This window comes from Chelonia mydas, chromosome 2, assembly GCF_015237465.2.
Source record: "Chelonia mydas isolate rCheMyd1 chromosome 2, rCheMyd1.pri.v2, whole genome shotgun sequence".
Lineage (NCBI taxonomy): Eukaryota > Metazoa > Chordata > Testudines > Cheloniidae > Chelonia > Chelonia mydas.
The window spans coordinates 48,149,610-48,175,048 of NC_057850.1; the positions used below are offsets into that span (position 1 = coordinate 48,149,610).

The 25,439-nt window shown below is 44.1% G+C and overlaps 2 long non-coding RNA genes across 4 annotated transcripts in view; one reads left to right on the forward strand and one right to left on the reverse strand.

Moving 5' to 3' along the window:
- The window catches only part of LOC122464435, an 81,189-nt gene extending 63,071 nt beyond the window's left edge, over window positions 1–18,118 (reverse strand). For 2 of the 3 annotated variants that reach the window (XR_006288453.1, XR_006288452.1), the window contains exon 1: window positions 16,812–18,118. This is a non-coding gene — a long non-coding RNA (uncharacterized LOC122464435). Of the gene's footprint in view, window positions 1–7,863; window positions 10,360–16,811 lie in introns of those variants that run through there. The other variant, XR_006288454.1, reaches the window with a different exon arrangement.
- LOC122464434 lies at window positions 4,269–8,702 on the forward strand. The gene is made up of 2 exons (XR_006288451.1): window positions 4,269–5,313; window positions 7,615–8,702. It is a non-coding gene; the product is annotated as an uncharacterized LOC122464434 (long non-coding RNA).
- Window positions 18,119–25,439: the final 7,321 nt, after the last annotated feature.

Below are 25,439 nucleotides of genomic sequence, written 5' to 3' on the forward strand. Positions count from 1 at the left end.
CCAGCATGGCAATGGGGAGCACAGGCCACTGGCTGCACAGAGGTGGGAGATCACCCTGCAGCCCTCTCCCAGCTCCAGGACATGGACTCAGCAGTGAGGCTGCACCTGACCCTGACACAGAACAAGGGCTGGCCCCACCCCAGAAACACTCTGGGGCCCTGCCGCTCTTAAGGTTGCCAACTGTTTAATCACGCAAACCCAAACACTCTTGCCCTGCTCCCTGCCCCCAAGGCCACAGCCCTGCACTATCCCTTTTCAGAGGCCACGTCCCCCACTCACTCCATCCTCCCTCCCTCCATTGCTCACTCTCCCCCACCTTCACTCACTTTCAGCAGGCTGGGGCAGGGGTGGGTTGTGGACTCTGGGAGGGAGTTTGGGTGGAGGAGGAGGTTTGGGGTATGGGCTCTGGCAGGGAGTTTGCTTGCGGGCTGCAGACTCTGGGCTGGGGCAAGGGGTTGGGGTGTGGGAGGGGGTGTGGGCTCTGGGAAGGAGTTTAGGTGCAGGGTGAGGGTTTGGGGCTGGGGCAGGGGTTGGGGTGTGGGAGTGGTGGAGGGGTGCAAGCTCCGGCCAGGCAGCGCTTACCTCAGGTGGCTCCTGAAAGCAACCAGCACATCCCTCTGACAGCAGCTCGTAGGTGGCAGGGGCCAAAGGGGTCTCCGTGCACTGCCCCTGCCCAGAGGCACAGCCCCCACAGCTCTCATTCCCAGCCAATGGGAGCTGCGGAGTCAATGCTCTGGGGGAGGGCAGTACGTGGAGACCCTCCTGCTACCCTCCCCCCAAGAGATGCAGGGACATGCGGGCTGCTTCCGGGAGCCATACGGGGCCAGGGCAGGCAGCAGCCTGCCTTAGCCCTGCTGTGCTGCCAGACTTTTAGTGTTTTGAAATCTCCCAGATTGGCTGCAACAGCCTCTGGGAGATAGAGCCCGATTCCAGGGATTCCTGGCGAAACCGGGAGGGTTGGCAACCCTAGCACCGCTGCACCAGGCACACCAGGTGTGGGCAGGCAGGCTCAGTCTGGCAGGATCCAAGTGTGGAGGGGCTTAGTGTGGGTGGGATCCAGGTGTGGGGTGAGAGGGTTCTGTGTGGGACAAGCGGGCGTCTCAGTGCGGGGTCTGGGTGCAGCGGGGATTTGGATGCACAGGGGCTCATTGAGGGGTTCTGGGTGAAGGGCAATGGGACTCTTCAGGGGGTCCAGGTGAAGATGGTTGGGGCTCAGCAGGGGACCCTGGGTGAGGGAGGATGGAGTTTGGTGGGGTGGGGGTCTGGGTGCAGCTGGTTAGGGCTCAGAGGGGTGGAGGTCTGGGTGCAGCATCTCATCAGGGTAGTCCAGGTGCAGGAGGAATGGGGCTCATTGTGGTGGGGGCTCGAGTGTGGGGGGCTTAGCAGGGGATGGTCTGGGTGCTGGGTCCGGATGCTGGGATGTGGGGCTTGGCAGGGGCATCTGGATGCAGTGGAGTTCTGGATGCACAGGGGTTGGGCAGATGTGGGAACAGCTCCCCGTGCAGTGACCCCCTCCTCCCATGGCTAAGGAGCGATGGGGGAAGGAAGTGGGGGTCTGGGGGTGCGGAGTTTCCTACAGCTGGGGGAGATTTCTAGGAGTGAATCTGACGCAGCCCCAGCCACTCCTTGCAGGAGAAGAGGAAGTTATGTCCTCCCTCCCCCAGCCCAGCCAAGCCAGGACTAGCAGCTGACCCTGGCACAGGGTAGGAGACACCAGCCAGGGTGTCCCCAGCCCTGGTCCCCCACCCCACAGTGATTTACCTCTCCGTCGGCTGCTCCGGGTGCCCAAAACGATGCTCCTGCACTACTGGGGAGGGGTACCTGGCTGCTTTTGTTGCTTCCCCATCAGAAAGTCATTTTTTGCAGGGAAGCAAAGAAATCTGTGGGGGACACGAATTCTGCACATGCGCAATAATGGAGAATTCCTCCAGGAGTATATATTGGACAAAATGATGAAGTCAGTAAACTGTCCACATTCCTTGGTCCATCTGTTCTCTTTTGGTTAGCAAGTGTGTATCTTAACCACTGGGCACTCAGATACCAAAGGCTGGTGTTAGGGGGCTTATTCCTTCACCCACTTACTTCCTTGGTCCTTCTCGCATGAACAGAGAGCAACAATACCCAAAGTCCAAAAGTGCAAACAATTCGATGTTTATTGGGATGAACTTCCAGCAAGCATGATTCCAGTTTCCTTCCTTAGTGTCCCCCTTCCCAGCTCTGACACCACAGAGCCTTACACCTGTGTCCCTGTTCCCATTCCTGCCCTTAGCCAAACATGATTCCAATTTCCCCACCCCCATTCCCTCCACCCACCCACTTCCTGATTGACCGCAGACTATATAGTAAAATGAATTCTGCTTAGCTATACCTTAACCAATCATTTTACTGAAGTTTAACTAACCAATCCTAACATATTGTAACATGATTATTTAACCAATTATATCCCACCACCTTAATTAGTTTACACCCAGCAAAATTAATTATACAGCAGACAGGAACAATCACAGAACCGGACAGAGATTATGCAGACAAACAATAGGGAAATGGGGACTACAATGATAGAACAAACACAGAAATGAGGTGAGCTGTAGCTCACGAAAGCTTATGCTCAAATAAATGTGTTAGTCTCTAAGGTGCCACAAGTCCTCCTTTTCTTTTTACAGAAATGAGGATTTCACATACCAGCTATTGATAAGCGAGTTCTTGCCAGACAGGATGCTATCAAACTAGGTTTCCTTTTACATTTTCTAGGCACTTCCCTTTCTCTGGAGGCGATAGGCATTATCAGGAACGGATTGTGTTCCTAACAGCCCAATAGCACCTGATTTCAATGTGACTAGTTTGGCATGTGAGGATGTGAGATGTGACCATTCGCTTCCCAGCTTATGGCTGCCTCTGCTGCTTAGCCAAAGGCCTTAGCCTAAGAACAGGGCCTCAGACTGTCACAGTAAGAGAAGGACCTAACACTGGCAGACAGTGATTTTGATTCTTTCTTTTATACCTCTAGAACTAGCCAAGTGATAAGAATACACCTAAATTCTTAGCGTATAGGCCTTCACAGACAGGCCTGAATATCTATATCCTAACAGCTGGTACAGTGAGATCCAGGTCTATGATTGGGGTTCTAAGCACTACTTCAATACTGCTTCTAAGACTTTAGAGCAGAGGTGAGCAAACTACAGCCCGCGGACCACATCTAGCCCGCGCGACCATTCTGCCTGGCCCTTGAGCTCCCGGCCAGGGAGGCTAGCCCCCGGCCCCTCCCCTGCTGTCCCCCCTCCTCCGCAGCCTCAGCTCGCTGTGCCGCCAGCGCTCTGGGCGGTGGGGCTGCGAGCTCCTGCCGGGCAGTGTGGCGTGTGGCTGGCTCTGCCTGGGTGGCGCGGCTGCCAGTCCTGCTTCTCTGAGCAGCATGGTAAGGGAGCGGGAGGCGGGGCGGGGGGGTTAGATAAGGGGCAGGGGGTCCCAGGGGCAGTCAGGGGACAGGGAGTAGGGGGCAGTTGAATGGGGCAGAGGTTTGGGGGGGGGGCAGTCAGAGGACGGGGAACAGGGGGGGTTGGATAGGCGTGGGAGTCCCGGGGGGCCTATCAGGGGGTGGGGGTGTGGATAAGGGTCAGGGCAGTCAGGGGACAGGGAGCGGGGCGGGGGGGGTTGGATGGGTCGGGAGTTCTGAGGGGGGCAGTCAGGAGGCGGGAAGTGAGAGGGGGCAGATAGGAGGCGGGGCCAGGCTGCATATGGAGGCACAGCCTTCCCTACCCAGCCCTCCATACAGTTTCGCAACCCCAATGTGGCCCTCAGGCCAAAAAGTTTGCCCACCCCTGCTTTAGAGCTTGTCTGGCAGGAGGCAAGATTCCACACCTAACTGAATTCCTGGAACTCAATTCCTGGAAGTGCAATAACCCTGCCAAGGCACTTTGTTATTCCATCCAATAGGGGCTCCACATTCCTGGCTGGAGAGTCTTTTCAGCCCTTAAAAAAAGAACAGGAGGACTTGTGGCACCTTAGAGACTAACAAATTTATTAGAGCATAAGCTTCCGTGGGCTACAGCCCACATCATCGGATGCATAGAATGGAACATATAGTAAGATATATATATATACATACAGATAAACTGGAAGTTGCCATACAAACTGTGAGAGGCTAATTAGTTAGATGAGCTATTATCAGCAGGAGAAAAAAAACTTTTGTAGTGATAATCAAGATGGCGCATTTCAGACAGTTGACAAGAAGGTGTGAAGATACTTAACATGGGGAAATAGATTCAGTTTGTGTAATGACCCAGCCACACCCGGTCTCTATTCAAACCCAAGTTAATAGTATCTAGTTTGCATATTAATTCAAGCTCAGCAGTTTCTCTTTGGAGTCTGTTTTTGAAGTTTTTTTCTCCTTAGCTTCTTAACTTAAATCTAGTGAAACAAGGAGCTCACCCTGCTGCTCAGAACAAGAAGGAGCACAGCCTGTGGATAGGCACCTAACTACAAAAATGTTACCCTTCAACTTAGACCTTAGGAGATAAGAACCGCCCTTTATCAACAGTCATAAAACAAAAAGCATGTCTGCCTCCCCATACAACCCCCTTTCTACAAACCTAATAATATCAGTTGCCTGATACAGAAAACATATCTAAAAGGGGAAATCAATAATCCTCTTGGGATGTAGATGTTTATACTCATCAACAACATTTTGTCCTGTAAGAAAACACATGATTAACTGGTTTCAGAGTAGCAGCCGTGTTAGTCTGTATCCGCAAAAAGAACAGGAATACTTGTGGCATCCGATGAAGTGGGCTGCAGCCCATGAAAGCTTATGCTCAAATAAATTCGTTCGTCTCTCAGGTGCCACAAGTACTCCTGTTCTTTTTACATGATTAACTGGCATGCAGTCAGATTGTTCTATAACCTTCATTAGCAGCACCAGATTCTACTAACTTTTCACTAACTGCTGTAAATGAAACAAAGTCATTATGGATCTTAGATTTCTGGCTACAAACCTGAATAAACAACAACGAAGTGGCTTAGTAACTGTTACTGAAACCACACTGTGTGTCACTGCCTCAGAGAAATAACTATTTAATTCAATAAACAGCTGTGAACTGCACATAGAACAGAGATGAAGGTAAATTTCTTATTTCATTTTCAGCATGGGTGCTGCAGTAAGAGATCTTCCACTGACTGCTCCTGTCTGAACTAAGACAGTAGCTCTGCTGTTCGGTTACTTTGACATTCACCAACAACTTCAACATCACCCTAGCTAGACCTGACCTCTAAGAACAGTGTTCACTTGGCCTTAAGACCAGAAAGGCTCTTCCTCTAAGGGTATGTCTACACTACGAAATTAGGTTGAATTTATAGAAGTCGGTTTTTTAGAAATCGGTTTTATATATTCGAGTGTGTGTGTCCCCACAGAAAATGCTCTAAGTGTATTAACTCGGCGGAGTGCTTCCACAGTACCGAGGCTAGAGTCGACTTCCGGAGTGTTGCACTGTGGGTAGCTATCCCACAGTTCCCACAGTCTCAACTGGAATTCTGGGTTGAGATCCCAATGCCTGATGGGGCTAAAACATTGTCGCAGGTGGTTCTGGGTACATATCGTCAGGCCCCCGTTCCTTCCCTCCCTCCATGAAAGCAAGGGCAGACAATCGTTTCGCGCCTTTTTTCCTGAGTTACCTGTGCAGACGCCATACCACGGCAAGCATGGAGCCCGCTCAGCTCACTGTCACCGTATGTCTCCTGGGTGCTGGCAGACGCGGTACTGCATTGCTACACAGCAGCATTAACCCATTGCCTTGTGGCAGCAGACGGTGCAATAGGACTGGTAGCCATCATCGTCATGTCCGAGGTGCTCCTGGTCGCCTGTGTGAAGTCGATCAGGAGCGCCTGGGCAGACATGGGCGCAGGGACTAAATTTGGAGTGACTTGATCAAGTCATTCTCTTTAGTCCTGCAGTCAGTCCTACTGAACCATCTTATGGTGAGCAGGCAGGTGATACGGATTGCTAGCAGTCCTATTGCATCATCTTTTGCCGGGCAGGCAAGAGATGAGGATGGCTAGCAGTCCTATTGTACCATCTTCTGCCGAGCAGCCATGAGATGTGGATGGCATGCAGTCCTTCTGCACCGTCTGCTGCCAGCCAAAGATGTAAAAGATAGATGGAGTGTATCAAAACAAGAAATAGACCAGATTTGTTTTGTACTCATTTGCAAAGCCCCCCCTAGGGACTCATTCCTCTAGGTCACACTGCAGTCACTCACAGAGAAGGTGCAGTGAGGTAAATCTAGCCATGTATCAATCAGAGGCCAGACTAACCTCCTTGTTCCAATAAGAACAATAACTTAGGTGCACCATTTCTTATTGGAACCCTCCGTGAAGTCCTGCCTGAAATACTCCTTGATGTAAAGCCACCCCCTTTGTTGATTTTAGCTCCCTGTAAGTTAACCCTGTAAGCCGTGTCGTCAGTCGCCCCTCCCTGCGTCACAGCAATGGCAAACAATCGTGCATCTGAGTTGAGAGTGCTGTCCAGAGCAGTCACAATGGAGCACTCTGGGATAACTCCCGGAGGCCAATACTGTCGAATTGTGTCCACAGTACCCCAAATTCGACCCGGCAAGGCCGATTTAAGCGCTAATCCACTTGTCAGGGGTGGAGTAAGGAAATTGATTTTAAGTCAAAATAAAGGGCTTCATCGTGTGGACAGGTGCAGGTTTACATCGATTTAACGCTGCTAAATTCGACCTAAAGTCCTAGTGTAGACCAGGGCTTAGCTTTCTTCTGTCATATGAATTATACATCTTCTGAGAAAAAGAAAGCACTTCTAGCTCTGTTCTCAGCCTGCATGTCAAACACTGTAGGACATAATGCCCTCCATTTCTATCTGGTTTTGGGGGGGGGGCGGGTTTGCAGTCAAATGTCATTTTAGCTTACCCTCTTCAATTCTCCCAAAAATAAATCTGCTTGTTTAACAGAATAAATGAGACTGGAAAGGCCATCATATTAACTGTATTACCTACCTGATCCTTTGAGGAAGGGATCATGATCGTAAAACAACTTTGTGGTGTTTATTATATTTTATAAATGCACACAGGGATTGTGCTGGGTGTATATTTTAGACATCCAAAAATCCAGTAAATAACCCTAATGCACACCATAAAAAGAGGTTTTGATCATCCTCTGTTTACAAATTACCACCCATTTTCCTGAAATAAACATGACTACCTTCTTAAAAACTCAATGTGGATCAGAGCCATGGAGTTTGGATCACAGTTTAAACTTTCCCAAAATGTAGGTGTATTTGGACTTGTGATTCTGGCTCATGGTAGAGACATGCCCAAGCTGTAAAGTTTGGATCTATATCCAGATTCCAATTTTTGCTGAAGTTTGGCTCTGATCCTGCAACTGGATCCATGTGGGTGAACCTTTACAATATAGAGTTCTATGGAAGTCACAGATGCTCTACATAAGTGCAACGGTCCACTCAGATGGATCCAGTTACAGGCTGGGGACCTGTGTGTGTCTATATGTGATAATAAACGGGAGAAATTCAAGCCACTGTTCACTTCAGGCCCATCTCTAACACAAATCACATGATCCTGTCTTTTCTTGGTTTTCTTGGTCTTGCAGGGGGACATGAATAAGTGTTCACATCACACTCCCAGTCAGAAACTGGCCTGAACCAGGAAAGCTAATGATCCAACCAGTGAACCAAATTCAGTGATGAATCCTGGTCATGTGCTGCCTGAGGCACACTGCGCATACACTAAGAAGATTCTTCGAGTGAATTCTTCCAAAAGAAAACAGGTGGAAAATACCAAATGGGAAACGAAAGGAACTAGTGATGACAACCAAAAATGACACAGAAAAATTGTTATAGCACATGGTCTCATAAAATGTAAAGCAGACTAAATGAACTTGATAATGTAATCCACCTGGCAAATGGCAAACCACTCTGTCTCAATACCTCAATCACCAATGACATAACAATCTGTTATCTTTATAGCAAAGGAAGAAAGCAATGTACAGAAACCAGGGATCATATTCTGAGAGATTAAATTAACATAGCAAGATGTATAAAGATATATTTTACAATCATATAATGTACAACCCCAAGATTACTGATACTTGAAGGAGTTAAAACACATTAAGCATAGATTACAAAGTAGGTATCTTTATTCAACCTCTCCTTATTTGAATCCCAAAATAAGATTTACTTCTACTGTGATATCTACACATTATTAGCTAATCAAGATTAGGTAAAGAGGTGATTGGGGAGAGTATGCATAAACAACATGTATTATTACTTAAGAACAGCCATACTGGGTCAGACCAAAGGTTCATCTAGCCCAATATCCTTTCTTCCAACAGTGGCCAATGCCAGGTTCCCCAGAGGGAATGAAGTGAACAGGAATCATCAAGTGATCCATTCCCTATGTTAAAAGACATGAAATGATCAAGACCTATGCCAGTCCTCCCCTTCACCACTTTGCTTGTATGTTGCACCCTTTTCCTGACACAGTCTCTTTGTCTGTCTTTTTGCCCCAAAGATCTTACAATCCAAAGACTGTTTCTTCTAATACATCTGTACTGTGCCTCACACACTGTGGATGTTAATGTGATATAAGTAATAATTCATAAAATGCATATTTTTACTCAGCACCTCTGTTTGGATCAAATTAAATTTAATAAAATTATGTGATTTCTGAGGTTAAACATCTTGGATTCAGGATACAGTCTGCATTTTGATGTGAAGCAAAAATCACAAGGCCTGGCTAATTATTATTATTCCTAGATTTTTAAACTAGAAGAGACCATTAGATCATCTAGTCTGATCTCCTGTATAACACAGGACTTAGAATTTCATCCAGATATTCTTGTATTGAGCCCAGTAACTTGTGTTTAACTAAGGATATCTTCCCGAAAGGCACCAGTCTTGATTTGAAGACTTTAACAGATGGAGATTCCACCACTTCCCTTGGTAGTTTTTTCCAATTGTTAAACCAGGGAGATTTGAACTCACAACCCCAGTTTACATGACCAGTATTGTAACCCCCTGTATTTATTATTTTTTTACATTAAGAACCTAGATAACACTGATGCAAAAAGACTCAGCAAGCCATGTTTGGATCCTGCAGAGAAGAGCACCTAACACAAAACTATGTGGCATGGTACAGCTGATCCTATGGAGAATGATTCAGAAAGAAGTGTCACTTTACACGTTATTCAATTCTTTCTGCCTGACTATTACCACTCAAAAAACAGTATCATTCACTGTTTTGTGACCAGCCTCCCACCCACCTCCCCTTAATGGTCCTTTTGCAGTGCTTTAAATGAATACCAGATAATATCAAACACTTCAAAGCACAAACTAGATAGTACAACCAGGTTCACTAGATGTAACTGTAGTCAAATGTATTAAAATAATAAATCCACCGGACAAATAAATCTACATACTTTAGTTTATGTCACCCCAGTGTATGAGGACGCTCTTTTTTAGAGACTATCGGTTACAACACTTAATCTGCCAAAGGAATACGGTTCCTGTTCAGAAAAGTGTTAAAGAGCTCACCCCACTGGCAACAAAAGGCTTGATCCTGCAAGGTGCTCAGTGCCCTGAGTTCCCACTGACTTCGGTGAAAGTCGAGGATACTCAGTACCTGGCAGGATTGGGCCTAAAGAGAACAAGCTCCCAACCCAGCGACTGGGTCTCACATTGCAAGCATTGTCCAGACAGTCCATAACCTAACAAAATTTCAGAATGCTAATGACATCTGGAGATCAGTCAGAGCAGCAGCACTTCCCTGGTCTTGTATCCTGAAACAAAAGCTTTCATCGCTGCGAAACTATCTACACCCGACTCTCTTTTTATGCCTATTAGATTCACTTCCTATTCTGTCTGGAAAGCATTGCTGTATTCATTAATAATATAACTAGTATAAAATAAATAATAAAAAAATACTACGAAAGACACAGTGACGGGCTGCCAATATTTTAACAAACACCTACAAAAATGTGTAGGTAATGTGGCTTGTGATAAGACCCTTTCACTACAGTCAAGTTTGCTTCCAGAGGAGAGGGCGGAGGGGCTGCAGAATCTATTCATTTGATTTCCCTTTAAAACAATAACGCTTTCTTATAATCATAAGGAGGCAACACAACATGGCAAACAAGACTTTGTTCAGTGTCCTGGGCTGGAACTTTTTAGAGTTGATTCCTGAAAAATGTGTGAGGTGAGTTTCACTAGCAGCGGCACAAGGAGCAATAAATTACACCTCTGTGGGCCAGCAAAGCCGCTTGTACCTTAAAAGGAGGGATCCATCCTGAGAAAGAGCAGACAGTGCGACCACTGCTGTCCTTCCTCTGAATTTTCAGCTGAGAGAGAGAGAAAAGCTTTCCATAACAATCAGGCTCTACTGGCATCCTTCTCCTGGAAAATGAATCAGCTCATTCCCCGACTGCCCTGGCCAGGCTTATTAAAGGGAGCATGCTCTCTGTCTCTGATTATAGTTGCTTTGACAAGTAGCCTAACTTTACACCATCAGACAGGGAAAAGAGTTTATTTCCCAATTATCTTAAGGGGCCATATTGGGCTGAATTATCTACTTCTTCTGCAAGGGCATCAGATTTGATTACACAATGGCTCAATTATATCTTCTATTTGAAGGAAAAGCATGCAGGAGAAATGCAATCACACCTGGAACAGAGTCACTCTCCTTATATTATTAAGGGTAACGCCTTCCCCTTTGTGGTTACTATTACCTGTGATCTTTACTAGGTTGCCAGATAATGTCAAATTGGGTCAGTTTCCATTACATCACCCAGGGCAAAACTTGCAATTTGGATTCCTGTGTCACAAGCGGAGGGGCTCCAGCCTGCTTTAGATATTTATTGCAACAGAAAGGCTTGCCAATCCACACAAAATTGTTTCCTATTTCTCTCATTGTATCCTGCCTGGCCTCCTAGTTTTACTGGTAGGAATGCTGCCGGACCTATCCTCCCATCCTTTTGTGATGGTCCTGCCCCCATGCATTTGCTACATGTACATTCTCTCTTCAGGTGACATTTTAACTCATTTGGGCATATGTGATTTAGAAAAGGAGAATGGAGATCACACGTCTGGCTCAGGAAGTCACAATCCTTGAAGATCTAATTCTAGAAGGGTCCCTGGAACTCCAGTTCCAAAAGCCTACAGCAGGTGGGGCCAGTTGCCAAAGCAATATAGCTTAGATTGGAAGAGATGGGTCAACGTAGTTATATTATATAATACAGATTAGTATTTATACCATGGTCACAGGCATCACACACTTAGCATCTATACAGCTCTTTTAATTTGTAGGTCTTAAAGCACAAAGGTGGGTATGTGTCGTTATTCTACCTTTACAGATGGGAAAACTAAGGCACAAGAGGCGAAGCTAACATTCTCAAACCTGGGGGCCTAGCACTAGGCTCCTAAGTCTATATTTAGTCATTTATAGAGAAATGACCTTGATCCCAGAAGTGCTGAGTGTTAGGAGGCTTATTCCTTCACCCACTTACTTCCTTGGTCCTTCTCGCATGAACAGAGAGCAACAATACCCGAAGTCCAAAGGTGCAAACAATTCGATGTTTATTGGGGTGAACTTCCAGCAAGCATGATTCCAGTTTCCTTCCTTAGTATCCTCCTTCCCAGCTCTGACACCACAGAGCCTTACACCTGTGTCCCTGTTCCCATTCCTGCCCTTAGCCAAACATTAATCCAATTTCCTTACCCCCATTCCCTGTTCCCGTTTCCCCCTTTAGCAAAACATGATTGCAATTTCCTTACCCCTATTCCCTGTTCCCATTTCCCCCTTTAGCAAAACATGATTGCAATTTCCTTACCCCTATTCCCTGTTCCCATTTCCCCTCTTTAGCAAAACATGATTCCAATTTCCGTACCCCCATTCCCTGTTCCCATCCCCCCACCCACACACCCATCCCGTCCCACCCACGCCCACTCACTTCCTCATTGACTGCAGACTATATAGTAAAACTTGAGTTCTGCTTAGCTTAACCAATCATTTTCCTGAAATTTAACTAACCAATCCTAACATATTGTAACATGACTATGTAACCAATTATATCCCACCACCTTAATTAGTTTACACCCAGCAAAATTAATTATACAGCAGACAGGAACAATCACAGAACCAGACAGAGATTATACAGACAAACAATAGCAAAGTGGGAACTATAATGACAAAACAATACAGAAGTGAGGATTTCACATCCCAGCTATTGATAAGTGAGTTCTTGCCAGACAGGATGCTATCAAACTAAGTTTCCGTTTACATTTTCTAGGCACTTCCCTTTCTCTGGAGGTGATAGGAGTACAATCCTGTCCTGATAGTGCCTAACAGCCCAATAGCACCTTATTTCAATGTGACTAGTTTGGAATGTGAGGATGTGACTGTTCACTTCCTAGCTTATGGCTGCCTCTGCTGCTTAGCCAAAGGCCTTAGCCTGAGAACAGGGCCTCAGACTGTCACAGTAAGAGAAGGCCCTTACACCAGCAGACAGTGATTTTGATTCTTTCTTTTATACCTCTAGAACTAGCCAAGTGATAAGAATACACCTAAATTCTTAAAGTACAGGCCTTTGTAGACAGACCTGAATATCTATATCCTAACACTGAGCACCTGCAGCAACCTGTGATTTCAACGCGAAACGTAGGGCTGAGCTCTCATGGAAGTCAGGCTGTTTCTATTTAAATGCCTAAATACAGATTCAGGAGCTTAACTTTGGGCACCTAGGTTTAAAAATGGCGGCCCCGAGGGACTTGGTGAACGCCACAGAGTCAGTTGCAAAGCTCGGAAGAAAGCCTAGTCTTGCAGCTCTGTGTTCATTTCACTCAGAGCATAGCTGACAGCTGGTTGGCATCAGCTAGCATACTGTCCTGGGCCAACTTATAAAATCATACTAGTTAGAGATGGATTTTTTCCTATCTACCTGTTAATGCAGACTTGTTCATAGCAGTATATGGTGAAATCCACACTAAGGGCCACACCTTTATTTCTTGTTAAAGACAGATTTAAGTAATGAATTCAATATTTAGCATCACTTTCTGACCTTTTTACTCACAATGAGTAGTATCTTACTCCTTTAGTCCCACTGATTTCAATTTAACTGAATTCAGGTACTATTAAGGTTGGCAGTGTCACAGTTTCAGGATAATTGCACTTATATTCCCCACCTCCATGGTCTGCTCCAGGAGCTCACAGTCAGGTCTTCAGCCATGACCTGTCTCTGGACAGGGACCCTTGTCCCACTCCCTACTGACCAAGTGGTCTTAAATCTTCTCAGCCCCCTTCCACACACTGTGATATCCCCAGCAAGCCAGTCTGCCTAATGGCCAGCACCTGTACTTTGCTTTCCTGCTGAAGGCTATGAACAGTGTATTGCCAAAAGTTACGTGTTACCCCACAGCTCTTTCTAAGCAAGCACATTTATTCTTAAGCCTTACAGAGAACACATATTAAAAAACAATCAACATATTTAAAACACACACTAAATATACCTGAAGTCACCCATTAGTCTTATGGGGCCCTAGTTGGCCAAAGTTCTTCCAACTCTTCTGCAAGGGTTGGAGCCCCCCATGGACAGAAGTTACAAGTGTAACTCTGGAGTACTTCCTCTGAAGTCCATGGAACTGCTGTGATTTTACATCAATGTAGCTGTATGCAGAATTTGGCCCCAGATTTCTAATTTCTCCCAATTTTTCTTTCTTGAATCCTAACTTTGTGTTATTATGAATACAATCCCTTTCTAAGGGCTATACTGGACCATCGGTTTTTAACAAGAACTCTCCACTAGTTTCTCTGGGCACTTCCAGTAAAAAATGGATGGTAGGCTGTGGCTTTGTGTAACCTCTGAAAATGCAATAGAAAATGGCACCAACAAGGATATAAAACTCAGGAATTTTTTTAATCATGTAAAATTTTAAGGTGCCACAAGTACTCCTTTTCTTTTTGCAAATACAGACTAACACGGCTGCTACTCTGAAACCTGTATTTTATTTTAGTGGCTTTTGTGTTCTGGCTGAATAGGTTTGGCTGGTGCTTTATAAACTAGAGCACTATAAAAGTGTTAAGTGCTTGTTAATGAGTACAGAAGAACTTCCTGACACTCAGACAGCTGTGCATTAAAGACCTGATCCAACGCCCACTGAAAGTGATGGAAAGATTACCACTGACTCCAGAGAGCACTGAATAAGTTATAACAAAGAGACCAAATCCAATACATATTGTCAAAGTTTGACTCAGACTCACAATTTATCAGACCACTCTGTTTTATTAGCAAAGCTGCTCTGCTAATACATTTAGAAGTGAGCCCCCGAGTGGGGCCTGTGTCTTTTAATTTATACAGTTTTTTGGAGAACAAGTTACAGAGAAGTTACAGACAAAAGAAGAAAAAGATTTTAGTCACCACCCTTCGAGATCCCTGAGACCAGTCACGTATCTTCAATTACCTGCCACCCTTATCAATCTCTTTTAACAGCTTCCAGTTAACTTAACTAATTGACCTTCACACCTTCCATTCTGATGCCTGCTTCTTAGATGTGCTGGCTCTATCTTAATTGCTTCTCCATTCAAAAGCTAACTGTCCCTACGTGTGCTCCCTCAGATACTTTGTAACATGTTTTGGCATGCCCTCTCATATACAATGTATCCAGCATGTCCCCTTATACAATGTTATACTTATACAATGTTATACTTCCACAATATGTATAAATAAATCAGAGCCTGGGCCATCGCTATTTCAATCAAAAGAATTTGAGGCAATTACATTTTCCTTCTTCCATAAGCCCATCCATAAATAATGTTGGAGAGAAAGATTCTGTTTTTAAAAGTAGTCAGTTTAGCAGAGACTTAATACTGATGCATTTTCAGCCTTTGGGGAATTTGTTCATCATCTGCTATAGATATCGTGGCAATAGAAGCCATCACAATGCATACAGCATTCTGATGCAATGCGCCCCACCCCTCCCGCCCCCCATCAGGCAACAGAGAACACTGAGGCATGCTCATGAGACTTCTGTATTTTTTTAAACAATATCAGATATGTGGTGTGAACATTCTGGAGTGAAATATGCATACTGGAGTGCTTCTTAATCCTGATATCACAATTGCTCCTGCCATGCAGTTAGAAGTCCATCTTGCAAAGCCAGATTGGTTCCTAATTATTCTAGTGTAGAGCTTTGTCAAATGTAGGCTACTGGCCATATTATGCCCTCAATACTCACATGAAGCTGACATAAAGAGTGAAATCCTGGACCCACTAAAGTCAGTGGTAAAACTCCCCATGACTTCAGTTGGATCTGAATTTTACCCTAAGCGTCTAATAGACATTCAGGTCTCAAACTTAGCTCTTTACTATTCAAACACACAGGAGTTTATATAATCAGCCCTGTCAGGTCCACTGTTGAGAAGAAAAACCTTCACCAGTCCATATTTGACTCCTGGTTTAAAAGTGAGCTGGGGTTTCTTAATTGTAAAGTGAGTGTAATGCTCTGAAAAGATCCCAGGCTTAAATACCTGTATTTCTCTATTTACCCACCAAAAAAACAAAAACAAAAAAAAAGGCATGACAAATAGAGTGAGGTGTGTGCTGTGTACAAATACATTTGCGTATCTTTCATAAGCATTCAGTTCACATTTCAGTTAATAGAGGTGGACAGTTTGCTTTCAAAAAAGGAGTCGTGTGAACCAGTAAAGATTTTTCCTTTCAGCAATTTGCATCTGACCAACCCGTTTACACAGAACATCCTGTTTGGATCAAGAGTTGGACACCTGAATATCTTCATCAGATTCTTTGGTCCAGATCCTTAGTCAGTGTTCTGTTGACGTTAATGGAGCTACATGGATTTACAGCAGCTGAGGATATGGTCCCTTATGTCAGCTGCATGTGGGTATTGGAGACACAATATACCCCTTCGCCTACTTTCCAAAAACTTCTACACTACAAAAACCAGGAAATAATCTAGCTTTGCAACATAGACATCTAATTACAGGGTGGGAGCACTCATGATATCAGGACTGAGCAGTGCTCCAGGGTGTACACCACACGTATTTGATACCATGAACAGTACAGAGAGAAGTCTCAGTGTTCTCTGCTGATTGTAAAGGGTGTGTTGTATCATGCCTCTGCTAACCTGGATAAAATTTTAAACAAAATTTCCCCCTCTTTCTCCTGCTCAATTAGCTCTTGAAAGATCCTCATCTTGCCGCTTATAACTGTGACACCTGATTGAAGAGGTCTGCACAGATGTAAGCAAGGTATTAGGGCATGAAGTTTCATGGTTAAATGGGGAGAACATGGCTCACTTGGGTCTAAGAAAACAACACACTTTGAGCACAATAAACAAGTTTTACATCATTTGAAATTCATGGATTTCCATTGAGTTATTTCTGACTTACATTGATGTAACTGAGTGGAGAATGAGGTTCTTTGTATGCTTTCAAAGGCCCTGATTCTGCCACCCTCACTTATTCTGAACATTACCTTACTCCATGAGAAGTCTCACTGTAGCCAATGGAGCTACACTTTTGTAAGAAGAAAAGGAGTACTTGTGGCACCTTAGAGACTAACCAGTTTATTTGAGCATGAGCTTTCGTGAGCTACAGCTCACTTCATCGATGAAGTGAGCTATAGCTCACGAAAGCTCATGCTCAAATAAACTGGTTAGTCTCTAAGGTGCCACAAGTACTCCTTTTCTTTTTACGAATACAGACTAACACGGCTGTTACTCTGAAACTTTTGTAAGAGGAGAACCAGACCCAGAATCTGAAAATATTTCTTTCACTTACTTGTCAATACTGGAGTTCAGGATCTTATGTCTCCTTTTATGCTCTGATTTTGTTGTTTGAGGTTTTGCAACTGTTGCAGAGGAAACATGAAACCCTGAGTTTAGGATTGCAATTAATGCTGTCAAACCTGCAACTGCAAGTCAAGAACACACACAAATGTTATTGTTAAGTTTACTAATCATATTCCAGTGTTTTGTGGTGTTGGATAAACACTGTTTCCTGCTGGCTGAGATGATAACAACTTGTGACTCCTGATGAAGTAGGATTGCGCCTCTTTTATCATGAGACAGAGGAAGATGGTAGGTTTATTTAAATGAAACCTCCATCCTCAATTTCACTAATTCTCTCCACAATCACATGCATCAACTTGGATGTATTATTTATTCTCTTCCACCTTCAGCTGCAACGGTATCCAAGCTCAAGCAAAATGCGTGGCATAAGCATGTGGCAGATGGAAAAGATGTGCGCTTGCTGAATCTAGGGTCTTGCAGACGTGCGCCCCAGCTGAATGATTTTGCATGGGCTCCCAGATGTGTCTGAATCATTTATCTAGGGTTTGTCAGGAACTATATTGGAATGTCTGTCAAATTCTGTGAATGAGAGATTGGAGGTTCATGTACACAAAAGTGTGTGCAATTGTTTGCCTAACTTTGTGTGTTTGCGCATTTACTGCAATTGGGGATTTGTCTGCTAGTCAGGGGTCTAAATGGGCAATTGTTTGGGGAAACATTTGATACTAATTGCTCGTGCAAAGTAAGTGAGCAGTTGCATGTGCATTCTGCACAAAGAATCACCCAAAATGCAGCCCATCAAATCTGCACATATATTTTTCTAACAATCTGAGATCTCATTCGTTCCTTTCTTTTTAAAAGGTCTTGCAGTTCACTTTTAGAAAGGAAATAAGCCACTGGTACATCCTTAGTCCTTAGATCATTTTACACCATTTTCTCCCCATGGGTTTAAACTTAATGTAGTACATATGTTTTCCCAGCTATTAAGAGTCTGACACACTGAACACTGCTTTGTTTGCAGTGACACCTACTGGTAGAAACAGGCGGCAAAGACTAAGAGCTGCCCCTTCTATTCATCACATTACCTATTGTTTTTCTTCCTTTTCCATGGCAACTCCTCTGTCAAGCATCTGTGCCCAGTTGAAGTCTCTCATTCACTGAGTTAATATAAAGCTATTTATTATGCTTTTTGCAGATTCATTACCATCCTTATCATGGAAAAAAATGATGATCCATGCCACTACAAGTGTATGTGTGGAGTGATTGCAAAATCTTGTTCTATTAGTAATAATAATTTTGAATACCTGAAAGTATGCTAGGCACTTCCCACAAACAAGTAGACATGTTCTCTGTCCTGAAGAACTTACAGTCCACATTGTCATGACCTTGGGTTTCCTACAAGACAGTCTCAGATACCTGCAGCCATCATCAAGCTTCTCACTTGGAAATTTTACCTCAGGGCACTCTTCCCTCTGTTCCGTCTTACAAGGATCTTGGCCTTAGGAGCAGGGGTCTCTGATAGGTATGGTCAGTGTTCTTCAAAGGCCGCTGCAGAAATCACCCTTCACCACAGCTCCACTGCAGATTGAATTAATAAACTTGTTATTTTCCATTAAAATCTATGAATTAACTCCGGGTACTGATCTGAAAGTGCCCACTGTCCTTTTCAAGCCCCCCAAAGTCTTATTTCATACCCCAGTTTAGGCTTCCTTTCCATAAGCCACAGAGTCCAGTGTTCTCTTAATCTGGTCTCCACACCACCCTCTCAGCAGCCCAGATCCCGATGGACAGTCTCAGGAGCCAGAGAACCTTCTTGGCAACTTCCATGAGCCCAGACCAAACCACCTACAGCTCGCAATTCTCCACACTCACTCCTCCAATGAACTTTTGAACCAACATTCTGGAGTGGCTCATAGCAACCCAATGGGCCTCACAGAGTCTTTAGATTTCAAGCCACTACCTGAACTCTACCCAAATATTTTACTTCCCACATACCTCACACCTAAAATAATATAAACACAACACATACCCTAACATTCTCCACACTGCCTGGTGAAGAAATCTTATGAATTCTAACATAACCATCATTATAATATCCAGGCACCAAAACCCACCCTGGGACTGAGGCCCATGCCATCACAGGTCAGGCAATGGGGTACAATTTCAGTTCAATTTTATAATACTTTATTGGCCTGACAAACTATACAAATGTTGTCAATGTATGAAGACCAAACAGAAAAGTTCAATTACTTGCCTTGCCTTGCTAATGAGAATACTGTGTATTATTTTTACTATCTACTATTCAAAGACTAACAACAATTATTAAGTATCAATTACACAGCCTGCAACCATTGCCTACCAATCAAATCAAAATAACTGGACAACTAGAAATGAGCCTTTTGGTCAAAGTACAGCCAGTTAAAACAGTATCATTTTGATAAATAAGGTGTTTTCTGATTGGCTTAAGCACAAAACAAATTTGTTCCGCAATCAATCCACTCCCAGTAATTGTCACTGTAGTGTATTAATGCAGATCAGAAAAACAAACATGTTCTTGAATTATCTGTTTCTTCTATTGGTATTTCAATCAGAAGGTAAAGTGGAAAGGAAGTCACAGGTATATAATGCTATCAGGGAATAAATATCTTTCACTTTGAAAACAAATGCCTCTGCTTCACCAGTCAGTGTTGCTAGTAAGTTGGCTACCTCCTCTTTGCATTGGCTTTGATTCAGCAGGGAGAGAGGATGACTTTGATCCCATGTCCTAGTACACCTACATCATTCCAGCTTAAGGGTTTATTTATTCATCCATCCATGCATTCTAATTGCAATAGAGTAGTATTCAAACAAGGACTCAATATCCGACAGCAGACATCCATACAAACTACCCTAGCCTTCGGTTCTGTTCTTGTTATTACCAAGGTCCATGTATTGTGTGGCAAGCTGGACCTAAATTATGCAGGAAGATCCTAGGTTTCTGCAGGGCACTGACACAATATACTGGAAATTCTGCAGCAGCTTTATTTAAATATTTTTAATGGAGTGTTTTGACTAATTAAATATGATACTGAATAATCAACTTACTTCAATAACTATGGTATTACTTTGACATTTAACTACCCAATTGGGGCAGCAGTTTAGAATTGTGGGGTGCAACAGTATATTTGTTGGCTATTTCTGTTAAAGTGATCAGCAGTGAAATAGTTAATTGAGTTGTCATTTACATTATCATCTTTAGGTTTCAGAGTCAACACTCACTGAGAGGAATAAGGCAGTTCACATCTCCCACAGCTGTTGTCTCAATCTGTCTGCAGAGTCAGGAACACAGCACTCCATTGGTTTACATGTGTTTCGTGTTTTTAAGGTTTTCTTCACAGTCATGAGGCCTAGAAGCATTTTTTTTAAATGAACACTTAGATACCAAGGCAAGGGATGGAGGCAGAGCAGATTATGTGACATGGAATCATAGAATACACTCAGACCTGATTAGGGACCTTCTTTTTGTCCTGTGTTCATACAGCACCTAGCACAGTGGGGTACTGGACCATGACTGGGACTACTAGATGCTACCAAAATATCAATAATAAATAATAACTATTATTATTCAGTTTACTACTAAAAGTGCACTAATCAATTCACAGCCCATATAAGAGTGGTCCGGCCCTGGAGAGCTTACAGTCTAAAAACAGACAAAGGAATGGGAGAAAAGATGAAACAGTTGTTTTGTCCCATGTTTTGTCCTCTTTTGTTGATTTAGCCTTTTAGCCCTCATTTCTCTCTTTTTAAAAAAAAATATTTCCATTAAAACTTTAGGATAATTACAAATAAACATTCTGTCAAAGGACAAATTGCAGGAATCTAATAATGCTGTATGTGCACAAGTCTCTACAGAGAAAAAAGGATCAATCCCTGCTAAGGAAAGTTCCCAGAAGAGTCCATGATAGAGTCAGTAACCTTAGTCCTTGGCCATTAAATTCAGTTTATGGTAACTGTTCTCATATTAATTCCTAGTTCATTTTCTATTTTTATTATTGCCAGTTCAATTTCATTTTCTCTGTGTGTGTATACACACACATGGGCACATGCACATACATACGCTCACTCCAAAGGAAAAGTATTATAAATAGGGCTAGTAAGCCCTGCCAGTTATTAATGTTGTCCAGTGCTTCCCATTATAATACCCTATTTTCAGTTGCTTATAACTTAGCCAAACTTTAAACTGTTTCAGTTGCCAGAAGTCTGCCTCAGTCTGATTCTTTTCTGAAAATTTCAGCGGTTCCCAAGAACAAGGCTATAGGAAAATACACGGTTTTGCTCATGTTAAAAAAAAATCTGGTGACCTTTTCTAGCACCCCCATACTTTGGAGAAGAGAATTTGAGGGAGAGGGGTGGAAGAGGAGGGTGGCCTTTGTGTCAGGGATGTGCCTTTTGCCATCCCTCTGAAATGCTTTCCAAATCTGGCCAAGTGATAGGCTTCGAAGGATTAGATTTTTATTGGTAAATGTCAAAAAATGTTGATATCACTGTACACACCCACCAACTGATGAAAAAATATTTTCACCGATAATAATAAAAATGTACAGATAGGCAAAGTAAGAAAAATGTTCCTTGAGAACTTGTTAGAGTTGATTAAGGATATTTACTTGATATATTTTTACATGTGATATTAACAATTTGTGTTTTAACAGTTATAGTTTTAACTTTTTGAACCTGTGTATCCTGTCATTTAATAAGTATTGTCTGAGCTCCCCACTCCTTCCTGACCTGTGAAAGTTTAAATCAATTAAAAGCTACTGTGAAATTTTAAATTGATAAAAATAAAAAATGCTTAAAAATAAGCATCAATACTATCCATCAAAATTTTAAAAAGATAAAAATTTAATTCTGCCAAGCCAAATGATAAACTTCTGCGAAATTGCAATTTGTACATGCTCAGTAGAGACTTTGATTTTAGCAGTGAAAATTTCCAAAGATTCTGACCTTACTGAGCATGCTTGCGCTTCTCACAACTCCTAGCACTGACCAGACTGTGTGTGTGTGCCAGTCCCACAGAGTGACATAGGCTATGTCTACATTACAGCCGGGATCAAGGCTCTGAGATCGATCCACCGGCGGTCGATTTAGCGGGTCTAGTGAAGACCCGCCAAATTGACAGCAGATCGCTCTCCAGTCGACCCCTGTACTCTACCCCCGACAAGAAGAGTAAGATAAGTTGACGGGAGAGTTTCTCCCATCGACCCCCTGCGGTGTAGACCCCACGGTAACTCAACCTAAGGTACGTCGACTACAGCTATGTTATTCACATAGCTGGAGTTGCGGAGTGTAGGTCAACTTACCGCGGTATTGTAGACCTAGCCTAAGTATGCTCCATTCCCCCTCCACACTTCCACAGCTCCTGTGTGCAACTATACTGCCCATGCTCCTGGTGCTTAAAGTTGTCTGAAAAAAGTGGGGCCTCTGTAATCACCCACACATTCACCTGCCCTCCAGAACAGCAATTTATTCTGATTGGGCCCATAAACTAGAACTGACAGCAGGGAGCTTCTCAATGCCCCTCCCGCACCCCTGCTGGCACTCAGGCAGCATGGAGGAGGACACTGCCTGATTCTGAATGCAGAAGGGAGGAGAGCTAGACCAGGGGGAGGGAAAGGAGTAGATTAGGATGAGTCTGATGAGACTGGGACTGGAGCAAGTGGAGGAGCCTGGGACTGAAAGAAATGAGATGATAGGACTGGGAGCCATGGAGGAAGGGAGGCTGAGACGTGGAGTTAGCAGTGGGAGGGGAGACTGGGAGTGGTTGGGCAAGACGACTGAGATGGGAAGTTGGGAGTAAGGGAGGCTGGGACTGAGACCTGAGGGGAGAGGCGAAACACCTGGAGACTGAGAGCTCAGGATTGGGAGCTAGTAAAGGAAACAGAGCGAGAAGGCGGGACTGGCAGCCAGTTGGCTGTGTAGGGGACCACCAAGATCAGACAAGAAGCAGAGGGGGGACGGGAGACTGGGACTGGCTGGAGACATGGACTAGGAACCAGTGTTGGAGGGAACTGCGGTGTGCAGGGGGGCAGACAGATTTCACAAGGACCTGCAGTGTGGGAGAAGAACTGGGAATGGCTGGGCCAAGTGGCTGGAGCTGGGTGGCAGGAGGGAGGAGAGAATGGGAGTGGAGGGGGAGATTGAGACTCAGACTGCAAGCCCAGAGGGAGAGACAAGGATTGGCTGGCAATATGACTGGGACGAGAAGGCTGAGAAGTGGAGAATGAGATTGAGTGGATAAAGAGAATGGGATTGGGAAGGAGCCAGGGTGGAGAAGAGACAGGATTGGATGGGGCAGAAGGGGACAAACCTGCGGGCAACAGGAGAAGAATCTGTGTCCACTACAGTGCACACCCCTCCAAACCCTGGAAAGGAACCCAAGACTCCCAATTCTCACCATTCCACTTCTGTCAGCAAATATCCATGAAACCCCATTGGGAAAGTATGTGTCTCTTTCTCCTTTAATGCTAGTCCACTTAGAGGATGACATCCTACTACTGCTATTGGTTGCTCCATTAGCTTAAGTGGCAGAGGTCAGTGCTAATGATTGATAAAGGTGCAAATAAAAGCCACATAATGCAATTTCTGTTTTATCAGTTTGCTATTTTTAAAAACCTAGAAAATTACACATGAAAATTACAAAAAATTACATTAAAAGACAATTATGGTGGCAAAGTCAAACACTCAGAAATTAGGAAATGCCAAAATTAAGGTTGCTTGTGCAACTTTAATTCAGCCCTCTTACGAGTATTCATTTGACACACTATTACATGATCACATACTATCCTTTCCACAGGACCCTCTGCCTCCATCATTGCACAAGATGGACCTGATCTGGGGAGGAATCAAGGTTGTGTGGTGAATGAGATCTTCCCTCTTGTGGCTAGATGTAGTGATGCAGCAACTCTGCCTCAGTTTTCCCCACTGTCTTTTGGCCTACTCCAGTCATAGGAGTGACCTGACCCTCTGGCCAAGACAGGTTGAAGAGACCAGGCCCCTTCCAGGGTCACAGAGTCCTTTACTAAAGTCCAGCAGAAGTGTGTAAACAACCTAACCTTCCACCCAGCTGGCTCAGCTCAGCTGTCTGTCACCTCATTGCAGGCATGCCTCCACTGCTATAGACATCTTCCTGTCTAACCACAGGCTACCGTGCCTCAGTCAACCCCACAGCCAAGGGGCTGGCACAATCCTCCCCTTAAGCAGGGGTTCAGGCAGGCTACAGCTCAAAAGGGCCTGTCCAGTCAGGCTTCCAGCTCAGCCCAAGAGAAAGAAATATGTTTGCATTTTACCCTTCCTCCTCCCAAGTGCTGTGCTTTCTCCTTTTTAAGTTGTGCATCCAAGACTAACAGCCAGTACAGATGCAGCCTCTGGCTGCAAGTTAACCCCTTCCAGACTGGGTTGGGGTCTAGATAGCCTGTCACAAGGATCCTTGCTTCATTTCTTGCAGACGTTGGAAGTTATGTAGTGAGGCAGGCAGGGGATTGCTGGAGGAGAAAAGGTGGCCTCGTGTTTAAGACAGTCCAGTGCTGCCCTGGAGAACTGGATTCTATCCCTGACTCTGCCACAGAGTTCCTAGGTGAGTCACTTAAACCAAATTTTTCACGGGTGGTCATGAACTGTGTGCTTCTCAATTTCCGGATGTCCAACTTTGAACCCTGGGGTCTGATTTACCAAAGTGCTGAGTACTCACAGCTGCAGTTGAAGTCAATGGGAGCTGCGCTTTGAACATAGAAAGCTATATAATGCTAAGGATTCTGAAAAGTCAGGTACTATAGGCCTCAAATTTGTCATACAATAGTAGTGCATGCTTTTGACTTTAATCTGTCTGTGCCTCAGTTTCCCATATGTAAAGCAAGAATACCACGACTCCCTCATCTCACAGAGGTGTTACAAAGGTGAATTAGATATTGCGGTGATGAGTGTCATAGAAAAGCCCATGCTGAAATTAATTCTTTCTTCAGAGCAAGGTTTGACTAGTGAACAGGAAACACGGCCTAGGGCCACACATGAAACAGTGAGGATAAAACAAAATAGTGAATAGCTTCTCATTAAATTAGCACAGTCCATTCTGTGAACTGAGGGAGGAAGGAGTCCTGTGGAAAACACAATATGAGCTGATGTCATTAAAGATTGTGTCATCATAATGTACATGCACCAGGGGACTGTGCAGCCTTAATTCTGGCATTTCCTAACTTTTAGGTGCTTGATTTTGCAACCTTAATCATGTTCTTTTAACTTAGTGTTTCTTTGTGTAATAACGTTTATGTTCCCCTTGCATTTTTCTAAATGTTTAATTTATTTCCACCCAACTCTCACCATTTCCAAAGCTCACTTGTTTCAATCACACATTCAAAACATTCATATTGATAATAAAACCACCATTTATCCCTTCCCTAGTATAACTAACCCTGATCTACTGTCTCTCTCTTCATCCATTCACCAGATACACTGAAGCTGTAGGCCTTTAATCTGACTTCCTCCCTGCACTTCTCTCATCACAATCACCTTCCGCCCTGTTTGCCAAGGTTCAATGAGGGGTCAAAATCCTGCACCAAATCCTATTTGCTTCCCTCACAAGGATTTG